This window comes from Triturus cristatus, chromosome 7, assembly GCF_964204655.1.
Source record: "Triturus cristatus chromosome 7, aTriCri1.1, whole genome shotgun sequence".
In the NCBI taxonomy this organism is placed as follows: Eukaryota; Metazoa; Chordata; class Amphibia; order Caudata; family Salamandridae; genus Triturus; species Triturus cristatus.
In genome coordinates, this window is record NC_140590.1 from 605,549,632 (window position 1) to 605,577,099 (window position 27,468).

A 27,468-nucleotide genomic window follows, 5' to 3' on the forward strand; every position below is an offset into this window, starting at 1 on the left:
ATGTTATCGCTGGCTATCGCAGGAAATTATCACCATACTAGCGTTGTATTGACAACGCATAGCGCAATGGCGATAATTTCCCAGCGATAGCGATGGTTTCCATGGAACATCGCTGGTTTTCCAGCGATGTTCCATGGAAAACGGAAATAACCTTGCTGAAACAACCCTGTGGTCGTATCAGCATAATCCATCCCCAATGGTAAGTATAGCTAAGTCTGCTTTTTAGCAGACGTTAGTTTTGGGAGAAAACAGCTGTTTTCTCCAAAAACTAACATCTGCGTGGGCAGCCTTGTAAATATCGCGATGTGTACATCAGCGATATTTACAAGGTTGTACTGCTCAGTGACGTCCACTTTGCATCTCATTAGAGATGCAAATGTAGGCGTCGGGTAAAAGGGTGCTAACATGCGCTAATGCATGTTATCACCCTCTTGTAAATAGGACGATATTTTTATCTCTGCTTTTTTGGCTTTAAAAGCAAAAAAAAGCGGATATATGGCCCTTGCAAATATGCCCCGTAGTTTCTCCTTACCTACTACACCTGACAACCAGGGGTTTAATGTAATCTTTTGCTGCAGATAGGTGCATTTGTTTTCATCATGCACTTTAAGCGTTGCTTTAAACAAGTGTCAACCTTGTTTAGTTTATTACTAGGAACTTCAGACTCCGCCCATTGTGTACTTGGCCCTCACAAATGCTCCTCCACCTTCTTAGAATGCCACCGACATCTAAATGTACAGAGGTCAGGCATGGCATCTGCCAAGGGTCTCATTGTGCAGACACCAACTGAGCTCAAACGTTACGGTCAGCTATGAGTACTCATTGAATCCCTGTAGAAAAGATGCCCAACGAATACTGCCCACCCCCTTCCTGGTCTGTCCTGTTGCTGGGTGCATAATGAATGAGTGGCGTTTTTCTGCACGTTTAACTCGGGCAGGAGCACGACTAACGACACACAGCTATTACTTGATGTTGTCTCCTGTTCACTGAGGCGTGAATGAAGGTGTCTGCCCAGGTCCACAGGTTAGCCTTTCCCAGGCTGAGATCTGTTGTGCAGTTTACATTACAGGCACAATTGCCTATTCCAGAGGAAGGTATTCTCAGGGGTGTGCTTAAAATAAACCGATAAGGGAAGAAATATCATTAAAAAGCCATTCCTTATTTACTAGAGGTCGAAGTGCAACTGCTTTCCACTCACCCTCCTCCCTACCCTGGCTTAGTTTATCCCCAAAGCTCATTTGAGTTGCATTTCCAGCTTCCCTTTGTTCTGCAGCCTCTTTGAGGTGGTCTGTCCGTGCGCGAGCTTTCGAACGCTCCCGCACATGTCCCATAGCAATGCAGCTGGTTGCTGCCCTGTTGCTAGGATCGCAGGAGGCGGCTGCGCTGCTCGCTTGGCGCTCGCTTGGAGCGCGCAGTACATCATCTGCAATCATGCGTTACTAGACAGAGTGCCGGTCCATGGGGGGCTGATTCCAGTTACTGATTTACTATCACGCTAATTGGTTTAGGGTGGCTGCGTTAGGATCCGTGTGATAGTGTAAAGTCACAATCGGCTGCAACTGCAGTTGTGTTTACTCTCAGCAGAGACTGATGCTGCATTGTTCAGTACTCAGCAATACTGTACAAGACGCTGCCGGAAGTCACGACAGCAACGGACAGAGAATACATAGGGATCACAGCAAGATATTCACCTGTCCTCGTTCTGGACTGATGCGTCAAGTTCACTACAAGCCGCTCTAAAATGTGCGTGTCTGTATTTTGCACTGAGATCACTTCTGCAAATTGAGATCAAAGGATTAGACTCCTGAATCCAACGAGTTTTTTGTTGTTTCATTTTTTTATTCACGCACTGAGAAACACTGTCGTTTTTTCTAACCAGCTAAAACCAGGAGGCGCATCAAAGTCCATGGGAATTATTGAATGAAGGGATCGGGCAGCCACCACCAACTTGTTCCCATTCGGCGTCGCGTGCTGCACGCTGGTAAGTCAGATTTCAATCTATTCTCTGCCGGATACTGCCTGGCGTGCCTCCGCTGTTTAGCTTGGAAGATGACAGCAGTTTGCAGGTGTTTTGTGCATCTTGCTGTTATGAATGTGTAGTGGCAGCTGCATCATTCATGTTCTCTAGTGCGCGGTCCCCCTAAGTTACCATTGGTTACAGTGGGAAAATGCCATCTCGTTGATTCGAGAAGGAAGACGTTTTGGGTAATGCGCGTGCATCTCATTCTATAGAGTACAAGGCTATATCTTCCGACAAAGCCCCATTGAAATAACCGCACATGCAAAGATCGAGCTCATTTGACATAAATGCGAGAACTTACACTTACCGTTCGATTCACATATTCGGTTGCAATGTCATCTGCTTTATATTTCTGCGCGGCACATGTGCATGTTTCACGCTAGAGTACAGTTCCCCTGGCAGCTTTCTGACCATTACGCCTCAACCCTTATGCACGTGCATTCATACGAGTCTTGCCAGGTATGCGCGCGCCCCTTGGAAAGTAGAACCTGCGAGTAGCTGCTTTATTCTGATAACTGCTCAACACGTGTGGCAGCGATTAGCATGTTCGTTGTCATTTTGTATGAGAGTCGCGCTGTTGGAGGTTGGTGACGCCTGCCAGGCAATGGCATGGTAGCAATAAAGTTCACCTACATGCAGGTAGATAGATCAGCTTTATCTGAAGACGTGCAGTCTTTCTTCCTGTGGTACAGTTGATGTTGTGGAATGCACCACGTTGTGTGTATGTGTATATATTTATGCATGTGCTAGTGTATTTTCTTCGTATTGAGCACACAAGGAAACGAATGTGCCCCCCAAGGCACTTCAGAGCATGCAGACTGTGGAAACGATGCCAATAAACTGCCGGCACTGGGACCCAGAGGCGATGCCAGCGACGCCGTGAACATGCACCTGCAATTTTAAGTGGAGGAGCAGGGGTAATTTGGTGAAAACTTGCAAACAAGTGTTATCACTATAGCAAGCACAAGTTGTATCCATGTGTTTCAGGGAGATTAGTTAATGCACTGTCAATGAACGGGCGAGGAAGGAGCGCACATCATTCATGAACCATCACCTAAGAGGTGGTCCGCCTTGCCTCATATAAATGAGCAGGATCTGTGTTTGAACTCTAGCCAGGGACCCTGGTGCAATCACTTCCGCCACCCCCTGACGCCTGCTCCACTCAGCCTCTCATTCAGGCGAATTAGGAAGCACGAGAGAAATCTCGGCATAGGAGTAGTGTTTGCCCTTCTGCTAAGCAGATACTGCCCTTCTTTCAAAACTTGCATCTACAATTTTAATATGACAGATTGTTCTAGATGGCCAGAACACAGCGCACCTATATGCAGCATCCAATCCACTTTATGGTGTGGTCTCAAGGCTTTCTAAAGTGACCATCATGTGGTGTGGGTATGGTGTTCTCTCAGCCTGATAATTGTCATTAATTAGACTTAAAGCTGCTTTTTATCTACTGTTTGGTCTACACAGGAGGTCCCCAAACAAAGGAAGTCCATTGCGCAGGCAATCCCCAACAAGTCCATCAGCCCCTGCCTTCATGATGGCCCCCTTCATAAAGATAGAAAGATGAGTTAGGGCCGATTACTCTTTGAGGTCATTCTCTTTCCTCGACCAATTATACTGCAGGGGTTACAGGGTGGGAACATCTGGCTTTCCTAGTTGATTGTTAGCTACCATTTGGATCATCAACTGCGCATTGTCTACTGATCTATCTAGGCAGACATTCCCTTAAGTTCCATAAAGCTCCCAGACGGTACGCAGCCCGGCCCTCTCATGCTGCCATGGCTCTGGCTTTCTGTGAAGGCCTTCCTGTCTCCTACTAATATACCTCCCATTACAGTACATCTTGGGCAGCCATCTTATAATGCGATAAGTCCAGTTTGATCTCTCGCCTATCTGTCCAGTAAAACCAAAGGTGACTGCACAATCCTTGTCCAGCAACACTTTTTGAGAAATTACCTCTTGGCTGTATTCAGCTTTTCATAAGATATGATTCAGATGTTGATCTGGATTTGAAACATCCATTTCTCAGGCCTGTGATTCCTCCCTTTTTTATAATGCTCTTCATAGGGCTTTGGGATTCTCATGAACCTCTGTAGCATTGTGTTCATAACCATACCTATTGTGTGCATGTGTACATATGTTACAAGCAAAAGTGCTAAAACATAACAAGGCAAAAATGGATCAGTGACATTGTAGGAATACTGAAGCAGCTCCTTGCAAGAGCGGAGGATCATAGCCTATAGCAAAAAAGTGTGTATAGCAATTAAGGCATAACAGTATAGCAAAGTGAGTTAGGATTGCTCAACCAGTAGTGATACGTGACAGGTCTTTATATGCACAGATGGTTCTAAGTTTCTGTAGAAGACATAAGTCACAATGTTTGCATAAAAGCAGATAAGTCCGAAGTATTCAAGATAATATAATGTCTGGCTATTTGCAGAGTATAATGAGCTGCAGATAAAGAACATAAATCAGAAAGGCAAGGCCTGTGTCAGCATCACTGGGTGAACATGATCATAACTTGGTGAAAACTCTTTTTAGTCAAGACATTTTTGAGTTCACATTTAAAAGTATTTAGGGAAGGACATTACCTGAGAGAGTGGTGGATGGTGTTCCATAGTTTTAGGTCTTCTCGAGAGAAGGCCTCTTTCAGTGTTTTGAGTCTTCAAGAGGATGATAATATTTTGTTCTTGAAGAGTGGGTTCCTCCACAACCTTTAAGGCTTTGCTAGATCATTTTAGTGTGTGTATTTAGATGGTCTGCCTTGTAGGCACTACATGTGAACTTGTAGGGACGTCTAGTTTTGATCTAGGATCATTCGAGATGCATTAGTACTGGGGAGAGGTGGTCTTTATGGTAATTGCCAGCCACACGACCTGTAGCTGCACGTAGTACTGCCTTTTAGGGTGCAAGCCTGACTTATTAACAGGGATTTGGAATAGCCATTTCTCATCTGATCATTCAAGTGTGGTAATCTGTCATATAGAAGGAGCCATATGCAGCCCATCTCTCCGATTCCATTAACAATGAATGTATCTGAAAGCACTTCGGCCTTCTATGCCAGAAGACTGGAAAACTGCCAATCCATACACATCACCAGGTGACCATTTTACTTGGTGCAACTCAGCATTTGAGCTTTTTCTTTCTTATAGAGGAATGCACATTTTTCAAACAGCATCATCATTGGTCATTTCATGTCTTTTACTAAAATGTTAAATTATTAACTAAACTAAGCAAATGAAAAGTAAAGTTGAACAGGCAAGGCCTACACCTGGTGGTGTTGGGCAACACTTGTATCATTCAAAATAGAAACATTATTCAAGCAGTTCTATTTTTTTAGTTAAACGAAAAAAGGCTGTAATATAAAATATGCATGGGTAATACAGGAAGCAGTATGGTACATTTAGTACTCTGGAAAGTGTCATTGTTACCTTTTAATTAATTCTGTTGCCCCGAGATCTATGCACACTTAATAACATCTACTATTACAATGTATTGCTTTAAGGCTACAAAAGGATGCATGCCCGATTATTGCAGTTATGGTCACTAAGTCAAATAGTTTACTTGGTTATGCAGACTGAGTTGTACGTTAATGCATAAGGAGAGGTAGCACTGATCAGGTGCGTTTTTTGATGGCACCATCCTTTCTTCATCCATCCTTGCATTTCAGGAGGGAATCGATGCTCAAAGTATTGAAGAATGGCAACAGGGGGAGTAACAGAAAGGATGGTGGCACAAGGGCCCTCAGACCACATGGATGTTGCAAAAGTCCCGTCACAAGTGAAGTTGGAAATCAAGCAGTGGCACAAAAGTCAACTGGGGGAACAGTTATTATAACTTGCAGGATGTTTCACTGGGTAACAAAGAACGGTAAAAACACTTAACAAATCCATGTAGGGTTGAGGCTGCTCACTGATGCTCTTATAGTTGTGGAAAAATGTGGAGGAACATAGTTCTCAGAGCAGGTTGTGGCCACTCACAAGCATTCTTGTAGGAAATCCGCCTTTACTGCACAGTCACCCCAGATTTTTGCCCTTTTCTGGGGCCTTATTTTGCCAGACTATTACTTTAACAAGAGTGAAGTGCTTGTGCTCCCATGGTTAAATTGTCTTATCCCTAATTGGTTTATTTAACTTGCCCAAAAGTCGCTAGCGTTTGGTATAGAGAATGTACCCAAAACCTGGAAGTCAAATATCACCCGTGAACTGTGGCATCTATTGTGGCATCCACTATAATGGTAGTGAAAACACGGATTCAGACACAGTCTGTGCAGCCTGGCAGCAGCAGCTTGAACCCCTCTGCATAGATGTGTCAAAATCACCTTTTTTGACAGGTAAGTAAACCTGATTTTAGATTTTAAATAAGTCACCCTTTAGCTCACCTTGCTGCCCAAAATATAGGGCACATAATTAGGAGGTGTACATGTACTATGTTAGAAATGGCAATTCCCCCCAGTGACTAGACCCAAAATAACATTGTCACTAGTCAGGCTGCAACTGGCATCTAGGGAAAGTCAAAGTTTTGATTATGCACAATTCTTTATACTTTATAAGTTCTGACCTATACTAGCTACAGGCTCCAATCAAAGACTTAAAACAAATATTTAATAAGAATCCACTCTAATGGTAATTTAAGATTTTTATTAAATATATGGGAAGTGAAGCTTTTAGAAATTTACCTGTAGCCTGCCTGAAGCTACCAGAGGGTTAATTTGCATTACCCTTTAGTAACTGCCCAGCCTCTGGTTAGCCACAATTAGATGAGAAAAAGGTGAGAAAATTGCTCATAGAGCAGAGACAGTGACCCTGGAGTGGGAATTTTTTCTTTCCCTGGCAGGAATACCAGTGGGGTCGGACCCAGGAACTAAATTAACTTCAAAGGGGCCTGCCCTGTCATAAGCAAATGTTAGATAAAACTTGGAAAGGCACAGCCTTTTTTCCAGTGGTCAGATGGACACCAAACCAAGTGAATGGAAAGCTACCCCCAGAACAAGTTTTAAGTAACCAAAGAGGAGGGGACAGGACTTCTGATTACCATGGTTATGCCTCTGGGTGGGGTGGGCACTCTCTCTGCACAAGGGGAGACAGGTGTCTTCATATTTGATTGAATATGAATGGCACTGGGGGATTGTTTGCAGTAGGGCAGCAGGACCTGCTGAAAAAGTAGGTAGGTTGCATGAGGGAACATTTACCTTAATGAATAGGGAGTGCCCCCGAGTTATCACCACCCACATGCTGCTTCCAGGCATATATTCTCCCCCCCCCAAAGTACCACCCTTAGAACACTTTCTGGACCTGTGAAAGAGCAGAAGAGAAGTGGATCTGCTGTCTGTGAGCTTAGAGGACCCTGAAGGACTTGAACTGCTCCCCCTTGCACCTAGGACAAGGAAGTGGACTCCAAGAGTCAGTTGCTGACCTCATGTGTACAAAACCATTGAAATTCCCCCGTTATAGTTAGTTCAGCTAACTATAACTCGTGCGACCGCAATCCACTGCTGATGACGACACATATTACATCACTGTATTCACTAAGATACTGTTAATAAGTCAGTTATACAATTAATTTTACAAAAAAAAACATCCATTTAGACACTTATTTACCCATTTATTCTTCCATTAACCTTTAGATATACATATATAAAAAAAAATTTTTTTTCAGAAAGACACATATTCACTGGATGATGTCATGAGTGATGTCATCAGTGATGTCATTTGAGATGTCATCAGTGATGTCATGAGTGATGTCACTGACCATGTCATGAGTGATGTAATATGTGACATCATCAGCAGTGGATTGCGGTTGCGCGAGTTATAGTTAGCTGAACTAACTATAACGGGGGAATTTCAATGGTTTTGTACGAGTGAAAAGTCCAGCTAACTATAACATGTGAAACCTATGGTTTTTTCAGTGAATTTGCAAGGTTTTTGAGATGCTAATTCCTAACTATAACGTGTGTGAAACCTATGTTTTTTTCAGTGAATATATATATATATATATATATTACCTACTGGCGGTCGCCAGTAGGTAGTTATAGTTAGGACCACGTTTCCATAGGAAATCGGCAACATTCTATTTTGAATAACTTTGGCGCCGGTCGTCGAATCCTCGCGAATTTTTCAAAATAGGTGGGGCGCTCCGCTCCGCTCCTACCCTGAAAGTCTCGGGGGGATTCGTCAAGCGGGGGCTGAGATAAAAGGGGGGTCCCAAAACGCGTTTTTCCCATGCATTTTTCCATAGGACCTTTAGACAGGGCTACAGCCCGAACGGCTGAACAGAATTTAATGAAATTTGGCAGAGAGGTAGTCCCCAGGTCAAGGAAGTGCCTTTTGTAGGTTTGGTGTAAATCTGTTCAGTAGATTCTGAGAAAATAGCCTTTAAATCAATATATATATCTGTGGCAGCTTACGGTGCGCTTACCGTGCGCTTACCGTAAGCTTACCGTACGCGTACGGTGGCGTGCGCGAGCGCGATTCTGATTGGCTCTTAGATCGTAGTAAACATTCGAGTCGGTCGAAATCAGGAAGCGGCGGCCGCCATTTTCTCTCTCGCTTCCTGAGTTGGGCAGCAAAAACGTACCCCAAATATATGTAAAGAGGCAGTTTCATGAGATCCTAACCACCCAGCATTGATACAGGGGTCCCCAAACCACCCCCAAGCCCCAAAAAAAAAAAAATTTTTTTTTTCGGAAAATCGCCGATTACGCTTACCGTACGCGCACGGTAAAAAATTATAAAAAAAAAAAAAACTATCCACATTCTCCCCACCCCGTGTGCAAATGGTGCCCGAAGAATACATTTCACAAAGATGCGCAAAATATGTCCCCCATGTGCGCACGGTGCGCGAAGCGCATCGTGCGTACATGGCCCATCCCGCTTAACATGGGCACGCGGCGCACGGAACGAACTGCGTTAACTGGGCGCGCACGCCACGAATGGCGTAAAGTAACTTAGCATTTAAAAAACCTTGCAAATTCACTGAAAAAACCATAGGTTTCACACATGTTATAGTTAGCTGGACATTTTACTGATAAAAAACCAATGAAATTCCCCCGTTATAGTTACTGCAGGCAACTATAACTCACGCGACCGCAATCTTCTGCTGATGACATATGTGTCTTTATGAAAAAAAAATATTTGTAATATATGTAAAGCTAAAATTTAATGGAAGAAGACATGGGCAAATAAGTGTCTAAATACAGTATTAGCATCAGCAGAGGATTGCGGTCGCGTGAGTTATAGTTGCCTGCAGTAACTATAACGGGGGAATTTCATTGGTTTTTTATCAGTAAAATGTCCAGCTAACTATAACATGTGTGAAACCTATGGTTTTTTCAGTGAATATATATATATATATGCAACCAGTCCTGCTGTCAAGATTCAAAACAGGGGTAGACTCCGTGAGAATTAAGCATGAAGGAATTTTATTTTCGTTAAAGAGACCAAGACGCGTTTCGACGGCAAGCCGCCTTTGTCAATATCTCAGGTAATACCAATGGCTACCATTAAGTACTGTGTGTCATAAACAATCGTCATGGCAACGGTATACAATTGACATGGAAAACAACAACTTGTGTAGTTTCAGCCCAGAATAGAAAGACAGACTAATTCGTTTGACATGTAGGTTCCCTACTGCATGAAAAAAAAATTTTGTGTTACAATTAAATTCATGATTAACAAAAATTTAAATTCAAACAGTGTAAATTTTGCAGAAACCGGAACATGAGCCGAATTAGAACATTGATTATTTAAATTATTTAAATTGTAGAGCCCCAGTGGGCCTTCTCGAACCTCCCTAAAAAAATCTTTAAATTAATTTGTTAGACAGATAGTGGACTGTTAGCTACATAATTCTGAAAACATCCAGACTGAAGGGAGGAAAAAGGCTCAACTGAATTCATATGGGTTCACAAAAGACATAACGTCTGTCATCATGGTCTGGGGATAATCATTGTACAGACACACAGTTCAAAGCAAACTAAAAGTACAATAAGGTAAACCTGAGATAAAAAACGGAGTTAGGGTACGGTAAGAGACAGGCAGAAATAGATTCATAAATGTACGGATAAAGCCTCATCCGTATTTAATCCAATGGGTATTTTGGTGTTAAACAGAATTATGTACTTGGATTCTAGTCTACGCAATGTTTGCTGTCTGTTGCCTCCTCTTGGGTTCCTAGGAACAGTATCAAGAACACAGTAGGAAAGGTCTGATGATTTTCCATTGTGGCATTGATTAATGTGTCTGGCCACCGGGTAATTGGGGTCATCGTTGTTGATCGCCCGCAAGTGCTGCAGTATACGTACATGAACAGGGTGAATGGTGGACCCTATATAACGTTTGTTACATGTACATTGCAACATGTACACTGCAAAATCACTTTTACATGTGAAACTTCCCCTTATAATAAAGGGAGAGTGTCTGAGTGGAGAACTGATTTCTTTCACATTAATACCATGGCGGCAGGCCTTACATTTGGTACATTTTCTAAAACCATTGTTGGTTTTGAGCCACTCAGAACCTTTGTTGATACTGGGTGCATTGTTGACTAGATTCTGTCTCATGGATTTTGCACGTCTAAACGTTAGGGATGGTGTCTTAGGCATATTTGGACCTAGAACGGGGTCATTGCGCACAATCTGCCAATGTTCATACAGAGTTTTTCTCAAAATGTCATGGTAGGTGTTGTATCCAGTTATGAATCTAGGTATGCCAGATATAGACATTTTGTTTTTATTCTTTAGTTTTTCTGGATTGGGGAAAAGAAGTTCCTTTCTGGTGACATTTTGGACTTTGGCATTAGCTTTGTTTAAGGTGTCTGCATTATAACCTCTTAGTTCTAGTCTGTCAAACAGAGTGTTAGTGGCTTTGACAAGACTGCTCTCAGTGCTGCAGTTTCTCTTCATACGAAGACATTCTGCGTATGGGATGCTTTGTTTTAAAGAGGTGGGGTGAAAGCTACTATAGTGTAGAATGGAATTTCCTGATGTAGGTTTCCTATAGGTTCTGGTCTCCACTTTAGAATTCTCCACAAATACCTCTAGGTCCAAGAATTGTATAGTTGACTTGTTGATGTTACATGTGAAAGATAAATTGAGAGAGTTCTCATTGAGTGCTTTGGCAAAGTTAAGAGCAGATTCTTCTATCCCTTGCCAAAGAAAAAACAAATCATCTATGTAACGAACGTACAACACCACATTTTCAGTCATTGTTTGCTCATGGTCAACCATGAGCACCTGCTCCTCCCACCAGCCCATATGCAAATTAGCATAGCTGGGGGCGAAGCAGGTACCCATGGCAGTCCCGCACAGCTGTTTGTAAAATAGTTTGTCAAATATAAACACATTGTTATCTAGACACCATTCTGACATCTTTAACAACATGAGAGTGTGATTGAATAGTTCTATGGATCTTTTGCCTAAGTAATGTTTTAGTGCATTGAGTCCATCTCTGTGTTTAATACTCGTGTACAGAGTATTGACATCAAGTGTCATCAGTAAAGAATTTTCATCACAGTGCAAGTCATAGATCTTTGTCAGAAAGTCTCCCGTATCTTTAATAAAAGACGGGAGAGTCTGAACATATGGCTGTAAAAAAGAGTCAATAAATTTAGAAGTGTTCTCAAAAAGACCTCCTATAGCAGATATAATAGGCCTTCCAGGTGGATTTGTGGCACTCTTGTGGATCTTGGGTATTAGATACAACTGTGGAACAATAGGATAGTCTGTTTTGAGAAAGTCAAATTCCTGTTTCGAGATCAGGTTGGAACATCTCCACTGGTATAGGTCGGCATGATATTTTTCTTTTGTGCTTGCTAAAGATGTGGGGCTTACCCGACAGTAACATTCTGGGTTTTGGAGTTGTTGATGTGCTTCCAGATTGTATTGATCTAATGGCCAAAGGACGACATTCCCACCTTTGTCCGACCATCTCACCACGATGTCTTGGCGTGTTTTGATTTTGCTTATGAGTTTCTCATACTCAAGTCTCTGATTGTGATTGGTCTGGATAAACCTTGTGCTGGATATGGTGGATAGATTTTTGAGATCTTTAATCATATTTTCCGCGAAAATATCTATGTTGTCTCTTGGCATAATCGGAAGGAAGACCGATTTCGGTTTGTACAAAGTAGTTTTCCTCCCATAGATATCCAATCCCGTTATCTGCTGCTTGTTTTAATGTTGTGTCTGCACCAGATTCCAGTGCTGCCATATCTTGTAATAGTTCCATATCAGCCACTTTCAGGTTGCCCACTGGTGCATTAACATCCGTTAGATTCAATGCTGGAATTTCTGTTTTGTTAGTGGAACTAAAGTATTTTTGCAATTTTAGTTTCCTTGTAAAGTGAAAAAGATCTATGCGGGTTTGAACATAGTCAAAGTTGGTAGGTGCACACCATGACAAACCTAATGTCAGTATTTCTTGTTCTTTTCCGGTCAAAATCATATTGGTAAGATTTATGACTGTGTTGTCTCTGATGGTATTCGATCTTACTTTCTCTTTGTTCGCCTGTTCGTAGTTTTGGATGAGTTTTTTTCTCCCTCCCCATCTCCGGTCTTTCCGCCTTCTCGTCTTTGATTTTGTGTTTTGTTTGCTTGTTTGTATCGAGGCGGCGGGGTCTCAGATACATGGAACGTTCTAGCCGTAAAAAATCAAGTTCTTGAATTACGGATGGCGCAGTACCAGATGCGGTATCTTCTATGTCTGATTCAACCTCCGAGCTAAGTTCCGAACCACTGGGCTCTGTTGATTTCATTTGAGAGATGTTGGCTGAAGATAATTGTTGTCTTCGGATATTATCGAATTTTTTCAAAAATGTATATATCCTGCCATTTAGATAATCTCGTTTATCTCTCTGAAATTTCATTGCTTTCCGTTCCTTAATTGATTGCTCGTGTTTTGTCAGTCTCTTCTTCATTTCGATTTGAGCTTTACTGAGTTCTTCTTTGTCGGAGAATTTATCCAATTCCTTATGTAACTCATCTATTTTCATCAGAATTTTTTCACGATCACTGATCGCGTACTTTATTAGGATCTCTAACATACGCCGTGATGAGATAGCGCTGTTCTCTGCCCACTCTTTCAGCATGTTTGGATCCGGATTTTCATAAGTTGGTGCAACGAGAACTCGTAGTCCTCTCGGTATGCGACCCACATCCAAGTTCCTCTGTAATGATTTGCACTCCCACCATTTGGATATTTCCAACTTGCGTAGCTTCTCCAAGTCGTACATAGTCTGTTTTAAATCTTTGTTTTTGTTCGTAGCCTCAATGCTGTGTATATTACATTACCTACTGGCGGTCACCAGTAGGTAGTTATAGTTAGAACCTAGTTTCCAAAGGAAAAGCATTTTTTGAATTGCTGATAACTTTGGCGTCGTTTGACGAATGTTTGCGAAATTCTCCCAAAAAAGGTCTATCCAGGTCAGCTCCTATCCTGAAAGTTTGGGGGTGATTCGTCAAGCGGGGGCTGAGAAAAAAGGGGGGTCCCAAAAAGTGTTTTCTTCATGTTAATTTCCATCAGAAATTTTATTACAGGCTACAGCCTGAACTGCTGAACGGAATTACACCAAATTTGGCAAAAAGGTAGAGCTTGGTTCAGAACGTGACTTTTTTTTTAAATGGTGTAAATCCGTTTTGTGGTTGCTGAGAAATTAAAAAAATAAAAGTCAAAACATCATTTTCCCATAGCTTCACTGTGATTGGCTGCCAACACTCCAAACCAGGAAGTGTTGGCAGCCATCTTCTGACTCAGTAGAACTGAATTACAAGAAAACAGTCAAAAAAAGATGAAAAGAGAAGAAAAGGGGGCAGGGAAGAAACACTCTGACCCCTAGTCCTTCTCACGGGGGCCCTCAAGGACCCCCAGGCCTAAAAAAAATTGTGTTCATTAAAAAAAACATCAAATCCGGACACATTTTATTTCTCTAAATGAAGCGGGGGCTACCCTACTCCATTTAAATGATCCCCCGGGTGGACCAGGTTCCGGTGGCAATCCTATAATTATATTGTGGGGGCCTGCGGGGCCTCCGCAGCCCCGGGGATCGCCACCTCCCATGTAAATTAGGTGCGGGAGGGCACACGGCCCTCCCGCAGCCCTGGGGATCGCCACCTCCCCGGGGCTTTTTCGCAATCATTGGAGGGCCTCTGAGGCCACCCCAAGTCCCGGGGATCGTCACCCCCTGGGGTTTTAATTAAATATACAGGGTGGGCTTGCAGGCTCCCCGAAGCCCCGGGGACCTCCTCCACCCCGGGGCTTTGAAAATAGAGGGAGGGGGCTGCGTGGTCCCCCTCCTGGAGCACTTGATGGCCCTGGGGACCTCCTCCCCCCAGGGCAGGCTCCTGCAATATCCCGGGGTGTGCGCCCCGGGACATTGTTGTTTGCTATGACAGGGCAGGATTATGGTTTCCACCCTGTGATAGCAAACCCTGGTTTGCTTCGTTGAAGTGAGAGGAGGAAAACCTCCTCCTGCTTCTATAAAGGAAAGGAGAATTGCTTTTGGGCAAGGGATCCTGCATGTTATCAGCTCTCGTTTTCCAGAAGCAATGCTGGCTTCCGCATGAGTCGGGGGGCCGGCGGGACCGTGGGGCATTGGGGCTCCCCCCACGGTCCCTGACCAAGAGGCCAGGCCCCGGGGCTAGATGTGTCCTGGGAGGGGGCCACGCGGACCCCTACCCCTTTAAAAAAAAATAATGAAAATAAACTTTAAAAAAAATACAAAATAAAAAGTTTGGAGTCGCGACCCACCATCCCACACCCCACAAACAAATGTGATAGCAACCTTCTGAAATCTGGAACGTAACTAATCGGCTGATGTTGCACAATTATAACAATCAAGATGCATGTGAGGTTGGACACATGAGAATGACAGTCATCTATGAATTTACATATAGAACATTTTATTTACACAAAAAACACAAAATAAAAGTAGATACTGCCATGGCGTGTCATCCCTTGACAATCTGTGAATCACAGCCTGCAAGACAAAAAGTAAGATAAGATTGTGTGTTATGCGCCCATCAAAGGAGAGAGAAAGAGAAAAAGTGAGAGAGAGAGAGGAAGAGAGAGAGAAAGAGAGAAATATGAAGAGAAAGCAAAAGAGAGAAAGAGTGAGAGAGAGAAAGAGTGTGAGAGAGAGAAAGGAAGGAATAGCTGGAGAGGGAGAGTGAGTTCCGACACTGCAGACAAAACCCTCACAGCTCACCTTTCCGCCACCGCTGTGTCTCCAACCATGTGCCGGGACAACTGCAGCCCTCAAGCTCACTCATCTGAAACATAGTGTAGAATCAGTAATGGCAGAGTACATACGACTGCACACGCCTTCATCGCTGTCCCACCCCTGTGCACCCAGGCTGCTGCACACCATCCACTCCTGCCGCCCAGAGGTGTCTGCCTGCCCCTGTGCACCAAGGCTCCTGCACACCATCCACTCCCACCGCCCAGAGGTGTCTGTCCGCCCCTGCGCACCCAGGCTGCTGCACACCATCCACTCTCACTGCCCAGAGGTGTGTGCGCACCCCTGCACACCCAGGCCGCTGCACACCATCCACTCCCACAGCCCAGAGGTGAATGTCTGCCCCTGCGCACCCAGGCCTCACTGCTCACCTTTCCGCCACCGGTGTGTCTCCAACCACGTGCCGGGACATACTGCAGCCCTCAAGCTCACTCATCTGAAACATAGTATAGAATCAGTAATTGCAGAGTACATACGACTGCACACGCCTTCATCGCTGTCCCGTCCCTGCGCACCCAAGCTGCTGCACACCATCCACTCCCACCGCCCAGAGCTGACTGCCCGCCTCTGCGCACCCAGGTGTCACTGCTCACCTTTCGCCACCGGTGTGTCTCCAACCACGTGCCAGGACATACTGCAGCCCTCAAGCTCACTCATCTGAAACATAGTATAGAATCAGTAATGGCAGAGTACATACTACTGCACACGACTTTATCGCTGTCCCGCTCCTGCACACACAGGCTTCTGCATACCATCCACTCCCACAGCCCAGAGGTGCCTGCCCGTCCCTGTGCACCCAGGCCTCACTGCTCACCTTCTGCCACCTGTGTGTGGAAAAGAAGGCCCACTACGTGCTGCTGCAAGCCCCAAGCCTGGGGCCCGCGGACAGCGCACCCTCCACATCATGCAGCCCCACTCCTCAGGCCACCAGGTGTCACATTTGGTGCTACGTCTTGATTTTGCCATGGCAGAGGACATACCAGTGTACCCGCCATCATCGCAGGTTGCACACCCGCTCGGTCCTTGCAGTGCCACTAGCTCTGTGACCAGCGAGGCCACGCCATGTGGCGGTAGCCCCCTGCTGTCCGATGGCTCAGGCCTTCACTGCGGTCCAGCAGGACACACAAAACCTGAGCTGTCTGGACCGCCGTGACGGGGTATCATCGCAGGCTGCACACCCGCTCAGCACTTACGGTGCCCCTAGCTCAGAGCACCGAAAGTCACCGTCACATGGTGGTGTGCCTGGCAAAGCCGCAGTGCATCCGGTGCCACCAAGTTTGAAATGGAAATGGTGTGGAGCACGTGCACCCAGTCCTATTTTATTGGCAGGGTCACGTGCCCTGTAACGCCTGTGCTTGATGAGTGTGGTGTGGGTGTAAACCAGCCATGAGGGAGTGGCTGTGGCATACTGACAACTAGACCTGTGATCAGCAGATCACTACAATGAAAACATGGGCCATGTAGAGTTGTCGTCCCTCCCTGTAATGTGAAGAATGACTCCGGAGCTCTGGACGTGGTTCCGTCCTGGGCTGTATGAGGAATCAACTGATGCAGGTGTCCCTGTTGTAGTGCTGCCGGCACCGGGGCCGCAAGCGCCAATGTGTCACCCTGTGACCCAAGTCCCACAACATGGCCAACATGGAATGTAGGGGGAATCACTGACCCTACATTCATCCATACTTCCACACATGAAAGTTCGTGGACATGACGCATCTGTGTGGATATAAATGTTTATTGCACATTCAGTGGAGTGTTGCAGCTGTAGCAATACAGGGCCATGCAAAGCCCAAATTTCCATTTTTGGCACATGGAGGGCAGCCAATTAGAGGCAAGATTATGCTCAGGGTTAGGCTCCGCCAACATATGTATTTATCCAATCACTCCGCAAATCCCCAAGCAATTATAAATTCACTATACACTCTCCTTGCAGTACTCTAGTGATCCAGTCTATACACATGTACTTATTAAATGACCCAGACAAAGTTATATAACCATAGTCTTCCCCACTGCCAGAGGTAACATGGTTGCGTGCGCTGTCCACAGCACAATGTAATGTGGTAGGGTCCAGGGGCATCATGCATACATAATGAACACACGGATACAGTTAGATAGATAGTGGAACTGGGTACGGGCATGCTCGGCCCCTTTTAATTACCAGGGTCACATGTCCAGTGATGTCTGCGCTGGATGCGTGTGGGATGAGTGTAAGCCAGCCCTCAGGGAATGGTTGGTGCTGGCAACAAGTACAACAGTAATCATCGGATCACACACAGAGATTCAATCATAAAGGGTCCATGACTTGTGCTGCACTAATGTAGGGGCACTATATGTGAAATAACACACCACAAAAGATTCTCATCATCATCCTCATCATATAGTCTTTATTATCTATTAAATTCATCATAAAAGACAATACAATATAAGAAAAGTCTATACAAACACAATTTAAAAGTTGAGAACAGAGTTAAAATTAATAAAACACATCACATCTCAGGGTGCCGTTAAGTCTTGTTTCTAATGATCCAAACCCAGCCCAAGTATTTAGCCACAGCTATTACCACAGATTCGCTAGTGTTAAATCTTAAAATACTTAGAGCCTCAGCCCCAGCCTAGTGCCCATGTTACGACAAATGGGTTTAAGCCATTTTGCCCGAGGGGCAGCATAGGCCGGGCAGGCAAAAAATATATGACCAACAGATTCAACACAGTCTGTACACCAGCGACAGGAGTCAGACACCTCACCCTTCCAGCTTTTAGTAAACGATCTAGTAGGTAGGGATCCAACCCTAAATTGATGATAACGTTTCCTGTCTCTGGGCTTGCAAATGATATCCCAGTAGTCTTCTAAAAGAGGAGCATTTTTCCACTCAAGGAACCTGCCAGTTAGAGACTCTGGCGAGATGCAAGTTAGCTGTTTCTGATATACCAGGGACCAGTATAGGCCTTTAAATAGGTTTTTTGCAGGAAAAGGATTATTAACAGGATCGGACCATAAATTTCCCAGACCCATAGATTCCAGAAGCAATCTGACTTCCCTAAACCAAGCTATATTTCCAGAGCCTAGAATGGAACGTACATCCAAAAATATCTTAGCATAGGGGGCTAATTCAGGGGTGGTCCACAATCTACGCCAAAGGGCCAAAGGTTTAAACCGAGCAATATCTTCGATAGAACGACATCCAAGATCCAGTAATAATGGTTTCACGGGACTAGAGCTAGGAAGGCCCGTGAGATTCTTAAAAAATTTATTTTGCACCTTAACCACAAAATATTCTATCGTAAAGGGTCCATGACTTGTGGTGCACTGAGGGAGGGGCAGAAGATCTGAAATCATACACAAAAGATTCTATCATAAAGGGTCCATGAGTTGTGGTGCACTGAGGTAGGGGCATCAGAAGCATTCAGCGTGTGCGCAGCCTGCGATGATGTATGGTGCGGGCGGGCTGCACTGGGAGTAATGTCTTTTGCCTACTTGACTGCGTCATCTGCAGTCGCGAGTCGATCTGAATTGTGAGCCCTGCTGTCCGCAGTGTAGATGGAAGGTAGTAGTCAGCGCAGACATCGAGGAATGCTCTTTGTCACTTCCTCTTGACAAAATCCAAGGACATAGAGTACAATTCTCTCTGCAATTAATAAATCAGGTCTCAATGTAAATTGTGAGCTCTGCTGACTGCAGTGTAGGTGTATGGAACAAAAGATGAAATATGTATGGAATACATTGTCGAAATGTGTAGGTTTCTGGGACATTATACTTAGTTGTCTACTGGACTCTGAAATTAATGACTCAACACTCAATTTTAATTGTGAGCCCTGCTGACCACAGTGTAGGCCGGAGGCAGGGTCAGAAAGGGCCCACAGGTACATGACATTGACTTGAGCTGCACAGAGTTGATGGCACCTGAAGCACAGCCAGTGATGATGCGTGGTCTAGGCAGGCCGCACTGGTAGCAATGTCTGTTGCCTACTGGACTGTGTCATTTGCAATCGTGACTCTATCTGATTTGTCAGCCCTGCTGACACAGTGTAGACCGGAGGCAGCCGTCAGCAAGGGCCCACAGGCACGTGGCATTGAGTTTAGCTGCACAGTTAGTGGCACCTGAAGCACTCGGCATGTACACACCTAGCGATGATGTGTGGTCTGGCCGGGCCGCATTGAGAGTAAGGTCTGTTACCTACTGGACTCTGCAATTAATGAATCAAGACTCAATTTGAGGTGTGAGCCGTGCTGTGCGCAATGTAGGCTGGAGGCAGTGGTCAGTAAAGGCCCACAGCCACGTGGCATTGAGTTCAGCTGCACAGTTAGCAGTACTAGAAGCATTCAGCGTGTGCGCAGCGTGCGATGATGCGTGGTCCGGGCAGGCCACACTGATAGGAATGTCTTTTGTCTAATGAATTCTGCCTTAATAAGGCTACATGGCGATGACTTATGGTGCACAGAGTTAGTGGTACCTGAAGCACTGAGCGTGTGCGCAGCCAGCGATGATGCGTGGTCTGGGCGGGCCGCAGTGGGAGCAATGTCTCTTGCCTACTGGACTGCGTCATCTGCAATTGTGACTCGATCTGAATTGTGAACTCTGCTGTCCGCAGTGTACATCGAAGGCAGTAGTCTGTACAGACAGAACTCCACAGTGCTGTGTCCCTGGGTTCGCAGGGGGCCTGTGTTGAGGAGTCCCGCGGTCACGGCGGCGGCGTCTTGCCAGGGCGAGGGCTGCCGCTCTGGCAGACACATTGGCCTTCACCGAAGTGAACCACGCCCAGAGCCCTGGCCTATTTATTCACACTTCTACGCTGGAGTGGCGTATGTTGGACAAGCCCACTCCGCTTCCGGTTCCGCTTACAGGGGGGGTGACACAGCTACATGACGAGAGCTTCCCAAGGTAACATGGTTGCATGCACTGTCCACAACACTACAAGCACCGTCAGTATATGTACACATGGAGAGGTCTGTGCTCAGCATAGTGAGGTCTGTCCAGCACATTACTGCTACACTTGGCATTGTGTGCATTGTTATTGATGAGTGACTTGCATCCTTCACACATACTTCGTTACCATGTCTACCAACATTCAGCTATTGTGCGGCTGAGGAGCCATGTAATTTTGGGAAGGTTCGCTGTTCTGTTCTGCGCTGCTTCTGTGGTAGTAGGGGGTGGTGGTCCGAGGGGGAGGTCCTGGGGTTGGTTGCGGTGGGTGTTGTGGCCTTCTTGGGTGTCGGAGCTGCATGATCAGTAGTTCTATGACATGTGTTGGGCTTCAGATGTGGTTCTGGTCTGGGCTCCCTTTTACACTGTAGTTAGTCGTCCTGCTTGACACCAGTAAAAGGCAGATTCCTACGGCTAACGCGGTTTATCATCTGTTTTTGGATCGCATCACAGATTTTGCTGATCATTGACAATATCGGAAAGTGGTGTTTTCGTGTTTTTTTTGCACGGGAATGCCTATTCTGTATATAATTAGCGTTAGTTGTCGCTCTCATTGGTGGCGATGTTTTTTTGGCGCAGGCTATCGCTGGAAAACTGACGATATCGACAGTTTTCACTAGGTTGAGAGTGGGATGATAATTCTTTTTCTGCGGTAAAGTGCCGATAACTCAGCGATAAGTTATTGAGAATACACCCTATCATTTTTTAATATTTTTTCATCCAGATTCGTGCACCAAGCCGCATTAAAAAAAATATATATTTTTTTGGCCCCGGGGCTTTTTGTGGGATCCGTGAGCTGGCCTAGGGGGTGAGGGTGTTTGTACCCTGCCCACTTTTCTTGTTTTATCATCTTTTTTCTTGTGATTCGCATGTAGCTACAACAAAGTCCTAATAAACACAAGGGCTCATTTTAGAGTCACCCTATAACCCAACAGTTTGGACTTATCGCTGAGTTATCGACAGTTTGGTGCACACTGCAACATTGCCCACAGACTGACGGTACCAACACAGCAGACAATCAACATCGTTCCGCAGATAAAGCTGCTGGCTGTGCTGCACCTGTTGGCCTCTGGTATCTTTCAACTAACAACTGCGAGAGTCAGACGAGTCTTACAGCCAGCTCAAATAAACTTCCTCACACGTCTTGGATGCATGTCTACAAAAGCAAAGTAGGGCCCCTGCATCTGTACCACTCGCTCGTCTCAATTTGTAGTATTCCTGCACAACCAAACCCAACCTCAGCCATTGCTTGACGCCTCTGTGCTCCTGATCCAAGATTGTAGTCACTGAAATGGGGGTGTGCCTGGTCATGAAGTCTAGTAGTCACCAGTAGTGGAAAAACAGTACTTTATTAGAAAAACATAAATGAACAATACAAAAACATCAAATAACGAGTGACTTTGCCAACGGGGAACATCTACTTGTGGATCGAAATAACTTTAGATCGTCCTGGAAATCCCAAAACTCCGTATTCAGAAACCTGTTGGATAAATAAAGACAATGGTCAAGTGTTAGTATGGTCACAAACGTAATATGGTACAATGTATTGTACTTGGACAAACTGGAATGCTTACAGGTATGATCAATCCTGCACAAAATGACTGTAACAGAAGCTTGTGCGGTCGTAACTAACCCTGGGCGTAGTTCGCAAAGTAGCACTTCGCGAAGCTACGCAAAGTGCAGTTCGCACTACGCGAGCTACGCGTAGCACTTCGCGAACTGCGTAGTACCTTGTTCGCACTGTGCCAGATGTCGTTTTCAATGATTGCACAGTGCGGACAAGCAACCGGCACTGTGCAATCATTGAAAATGGCATCTTGCACAGTGCGAGCTGTAGTTTTCTGCTGCTCGAGTAGATTTTTACTCGAGCGGCAGCTTTCTCAACGCGAACTGGTAGTTTCTCATCGCGAGCATACGCGACCACACGCAATGAGAAACCTGACCTCCTCACGTTGGGAATCTCGCCGGGAGGTTTATTTTCCATGCTCGCGATCGCCAACTTGATGTTGCTGATCGTGAACAAGGAAAAAGTCTCGCCGGGATGTCATTTTGCTTGCTCGCGGTCGCCAACTTGACGTTGAGGACCGCGAGCAAGCAAAAAATGACCGCAGCACTACGCAACACTACGCTACGCGTGTTCGCACTGTACTACGTGCAGTTCGCGTAGTGCGAAGTAGCGCGAACTTCGCAAATTACGCGAGCGTAGCGTAGTGCTTTGCCCAGGCTTAGTCGTAACCTTCGTAGGAAAGAAAAGGAACGTTACAACTACACGAACTTCTGTTATGATCTCATTATGCAGGATTTATCACACCTGTAAGCATCAGGGTTCGTTTCAGCTTGATACACCTGCATGTTCACTTTACCTACACTGCGCAGAAATAGATGGAGACCAAGCAAGGGAATCACGCCATTGCAGCGCCATTGCAACAGAAACCACACGCATTCCAACATTGTGCAGGCAAAACTGGACCACTGGGGCCTCTACACTAATGTCGTTGCAAACTTATCAGGCAGTGTGCATGACTCCTACATCTTTCGTAAGCATCCCACCCCTGGTCCCCAGACTAGTCTCACGCCCAGACCTCAATGCTCATCTGCCGCCACCAGCGTGTCTCCAAGAGGGCCCACCATGTGCCGGAACAACCTCCTCAGCTGTCGCTGGATTCCGCAGCACAGGCCCCAGGGCATCCTGCTGCAATGCTCCAAGGAGTCATGTCTGTAGAAAGCCAGCTGTCTTTGGCGTACACGCGGTCCAGCCGAGCTCACAATTCAAATTGGGTCTTGATTGCCAGGATAGCGTATCGAGGCCACGCATCATTGCAGGCTGTACACCCACTCAGCTCTGGTAGCACTAACTCAGTGCAGCTCAAGTCATCGCCACGTGGTGGGAGGCAAGTGTCTGGCATAGTGCTTCGGCTGCCATCAACTCTGCACCTCAAGTCATCGCGACATTGCGGGAGGCCCGTGTCGGTTAAACTGCCTCGGCTGCCGCCAACATAATAAGCACACGGATACAGCCAGATAGAGAGTGGAAATGGCGTCGAGCACGTAGGCCCGGCCCTTATTATTGGTAGGGTCAAATGTCCTGTGACGGCTCGGCTGCATGGGTGTGGTGTGGGTGTAAAGCAGCCATGAGGGAGTGGCTGTGGCATGCTGACAACTAGACCTGTGATCAGGAGATCACTACAGGGAAGATCTGGTACATGTAGCATTGTAGTTCCCTCCCTGTAAGCGTAAGCGGAGTGGGCTGGCTGAAACGCGCATCATTCACGACTTTACCAATATGGCAGTTTGAATCCGCACACCCACCGAGATAGCTACACGATGGGTGCGCGACTCCACTTTAAAAATAAGAAATAAAAAAAAAATATATATATATATATATATAAATATTTAAGAAAACAGAATTCATATTATTTTAATAACAAACAAAAACTATTTTTTAGATATTAAAGTTACAAAATATCACCAAAAAAATCAAAATTACTGAAACAAACATAGGTTTAATGAACATTATAATTCGAAATTAGCATTTAAAAAACCTTTAAAATTCACTGAAAAAACCATAGGTTTCAGGCAAGTTATAGTTAGAAATTAGCATTTAACCCCTTCCATGCTGCGCAAATTCCGCCGCTGTGCTGACGGAATCTTGCGCGGGCGTGGTCATGACGGAACGGTTCCGTCATGAGCACCGAAGGGGTTAAAAAACCTTAGAAATTCACAGAAAAAAACATAGGTTTCAGGCACGTTATAGTTAGTTGGAAATTTCACTTGTACAAACAAGAGAAATTCCTCCGTTATAGTTAGTTCAGCTAACTATAACTCGCGCCCCTGCAATACACTGCTGATGATGTCACATATTACATTATTCAGGACATGGTCAGTGACATCACTGATGACATCACTGATGACATCGTCCACGTGAACATTTGATGCACCTCCTCACACTCTAATATAACCTTTGATACACCCACTGTAAAATACAGACTAACATTTTTGAAACAATCGACACACCAATACTAGTTACTACATATGCACTCACTGATTCCTAGGTTTCCAAACATATCCACTCATTCACCCATGCAATCATTCATACATGCAGTGACTCATCAATACAACACTATCATAAGCACTCATACACCTATACAGACACTCACACACCACCACTCATCCAGAGTTACTCACAAACCTAGTCAGTCATGCACAGAATCAATCACACTTCCATTTACTGACCTATACAGTTATGCACACACCACATCACTTATTCAAACAGAAACTAATGCATACTTACTCTCTTCTACAATCACTGATGCAAGTACACACTCATCCATACAGCCACTCTCACAATCATGACTCTCACATATAGTCATTTATATACTTCAACTTTCACATACCCTGCCTTTTACATATTTTGGGGCATATCTTCAAGGGCTTTATATCTGCTTTTTTGGCTTTAAAAGCCAAAAAAGGAGAGCTAAAACTAGCGCCCTATCAACAACAGGGTGCTAACATGCAAATTTGCATGTTAGCACCCTTTTACTCTACGCTTCCCCTTGCATCTCTAATGAGATGCAAAGGGGGCGTTCCAATAGTAAAATAATAGGAGAAATGTCGCTAAGCGACATTTCTCCTATTATCAAGAATGTCGCTAACCCTGTTAGAGACAAAAAAAGCAGCGCTAACCGCGGTTAACGCTGCTTTTTTACGTCTGGTATTTTTCAGACTTAGCCATGATATCCTATGGAAGGAGGATATCATGGCTAAGTTTGCCTGTCCCTATCAACAAGGTAACGTGAGATTTTCGCTGGGTTTCCAGCGATAATCTCACGTTAGCCTGTTAGCGTGAGGATTTTTATCGCTATTGAGATAAGCGTTGCTAATAGCACGCTATCTCAGCGATAAAAATTCACGCTAGCCGGCGATAATTATCCTAGCGCTAAGTGCGCTTAGAGATAATTATCACCGGTTGTTGTTGATATGCCCCATAGTTACTTGGACATGTACCATTGAGACATCCATTCACTCACCAACACACCCATACACACACTTACCCACCCATACAGCTGTTTCCACATGCACCCTTGAACCCATACACACAGTGAATCAACCACTCACACATCTATGCACAAACACACACCCACCCACACAAATCAATCAATCAATCATAGCATTTGTAAAGCGCACTACTTACCCGTGAGGGTCTCAAGGCACTGGGGGGTGGGGAATGCTGCTACTGCTCGAAGAGCCTAGTCTTGAGGAGTCTTCTGAAGGTCAGCAGGTCTGCCGTAGGTGGGTGGGGAGGGTGTTCCAGGTCTTGGCGGCGAGGTGGGAGAATGATCTGCAACCGGCGGTCGCTCTTTGGATGCGGGGAACAGTGGCGAGGGCGAGGTTGGCGGAGCGGAGCTGGTGGGTGGGGGTGTAGAAGCTGAGTCGTCTGTTGAGGTATGCTGGTCCGGTTTTGTGGAGTGTCTTGTGTGCATGTATGAGGAGCTTGAAGGTCATCCTCTTGTTGATGGGGAGCCAGTGCAGGTCTCTCAGGTGGGGTGTGATGTGGCTGCAGCATGTGATGTCGAGGATCAGGCATGCAGAGGCGCTCTGGATGCGTTGAAGCCGTTTCAGGAGTTTGGCCGAGGCTCCTGCGTAGAGGGCGTTCCGTAGTCCAACCTGCTGCTGACCAGGGCTTGGATGACCGTTCATCTCGTTTCGGTGGGGATCCACGTGTAGATCTTGCAGAGCATGTGGAGGGTGTTGAAGCAGGAGGAAGAGTCGGCGTTGACCTGCTTAGTCATGGAGAGGGTGGAGTCGAGGATGACCCCTAGGTTGTGTGCGTGATCGGTCGGTTTTGGAGAAGTTCCCAGTGCGGTCGGCCATCAGGAGTCTAAAACCTATAGTTTTTTCAGTGAATTTCAAAGGTTTTTTAAATGCTAATTTCTAACTACAACATGCCTGAAACCTATGGTTTTTTCAGTCTATATGTATATATATATATTCACTGAAAAAACCATGGGTTTCACACACGTTATAGTTAGGAATTAGCATTTAAAAAACCTTAGAAATTCAATGAAAAAAACAAAGGTTTCACACATGTTATAGTTAGCTGGACATTTCACTCGTAAAAAACCAATGAAATTCCCCCGTTATAGTTAGTTCAGCTAACTATAACTCGCGCGCCCGCAATGCACTGCTGATGACGTCACATATTACATCACTCATGACATGGTCAGTGACATCACTCATGACATCACTGATGACATCTCAAATGATATCACTGATGACATCACTGATGACATCATCCAGTGAATGTGTGTTTTTCTGACAATTAAGTATGTTTTATATATGTATATCTCAAGGTCGATGGAAGAATAAATGGGTATATAAGTGTCTAAATGGATGATTTGTTTTTGAAAAATTGATTGTGTAACTGACTGATTAAGTGTATCATAGTGAATTCATGACTTAGTGAGTAATGTTTTAATATGTAAATATCTGTATCAGTCTCTCACTTTGTGTATAAGTGGCTGCATGTGTTGGTGAGTAGCTACATGGGTGTCTATATAGGTTATTAGTTGGTTTTATGAGTATCAGTCTTGCTTTTAGTACGTTAGATTTCTACGCTGTTTGCGTATAGTTACGCAATTTGCGTAGACGTGCGTCACGCGGCGCGTAACGCGTACGCTGCATGCGCATGTTACGCGGAAGTGAATGGGCGTGCCTGTTTTGCGCATGCGCGCGTGCGCGTGTCTTTTTTACGCGCATGCGTACTTTTACCGTAAGCGCTCCGTAAGCGCACCGTAAGCGTAACGTACGCGCACATTGGGTCATGTGATCAAGAAACAACACTTTTGATTGGTTTTTACTACTTTCAGTTCTAGAACTCTCCTACACCACACCCATTCCCCTCATTTCTGCTTGTGATCCCTTAGGAGAAGGAGCTGAGCTGTCTTTGTGATACGATGGCAGAACAGCAGACCTCTTCAGAGAGTGAGGCTAGCAGCACTACCTTGAGGCAGAGAAGGAGGAAACAAAAGAGCTCTTTCATATGGGAGTATTTTTCTTTTCCAGAGGGCAAGAAAAAGGTAAATGCACCTTTAGTGACTTGTAAGCTTTGTGACCGTGTACTTTCAAGAGGGAATCCTAACAGGAAGTATTCCTTCGGGAATCACACTATGTTGAGACACCTTCATGATGTACACGGTATGACATATGCTCGACATACTGGAGGAAACCCTTCAGTAAGTCAACCAAGCACATCCACAGCAGCTCAGCCTGGTCCATCATCTGCAGGGCCGAGTCCATCTT

At 45.2% G+C, this 27,468-nt stretch overlaps 1 protein-coding gene across 1 annotated transcript in view; it reads left to right on the top strand.

Annotated features, from left to right (window-relative positions):
- Positions 1 to 1,885: 1,885 nt before the first annotated feature.
- ANKFN1 (ankyrin repeat and fibronectin type III domain containing 1) overlaps positions 1,886 to 27,468 on the top strand; it is a 1,480,122-nt gene continuing 1,454,539 nt past the window's right edge. The window contains exon 1 of the mRNA XM_085614412.1: positions 1,886 to 1,981. The gene's annotated coding sequence lies outside the window, so the exon portion shown is untranslated. The remainder of the gene's footprint in view (positions 1,982 to 27,468) is intronic.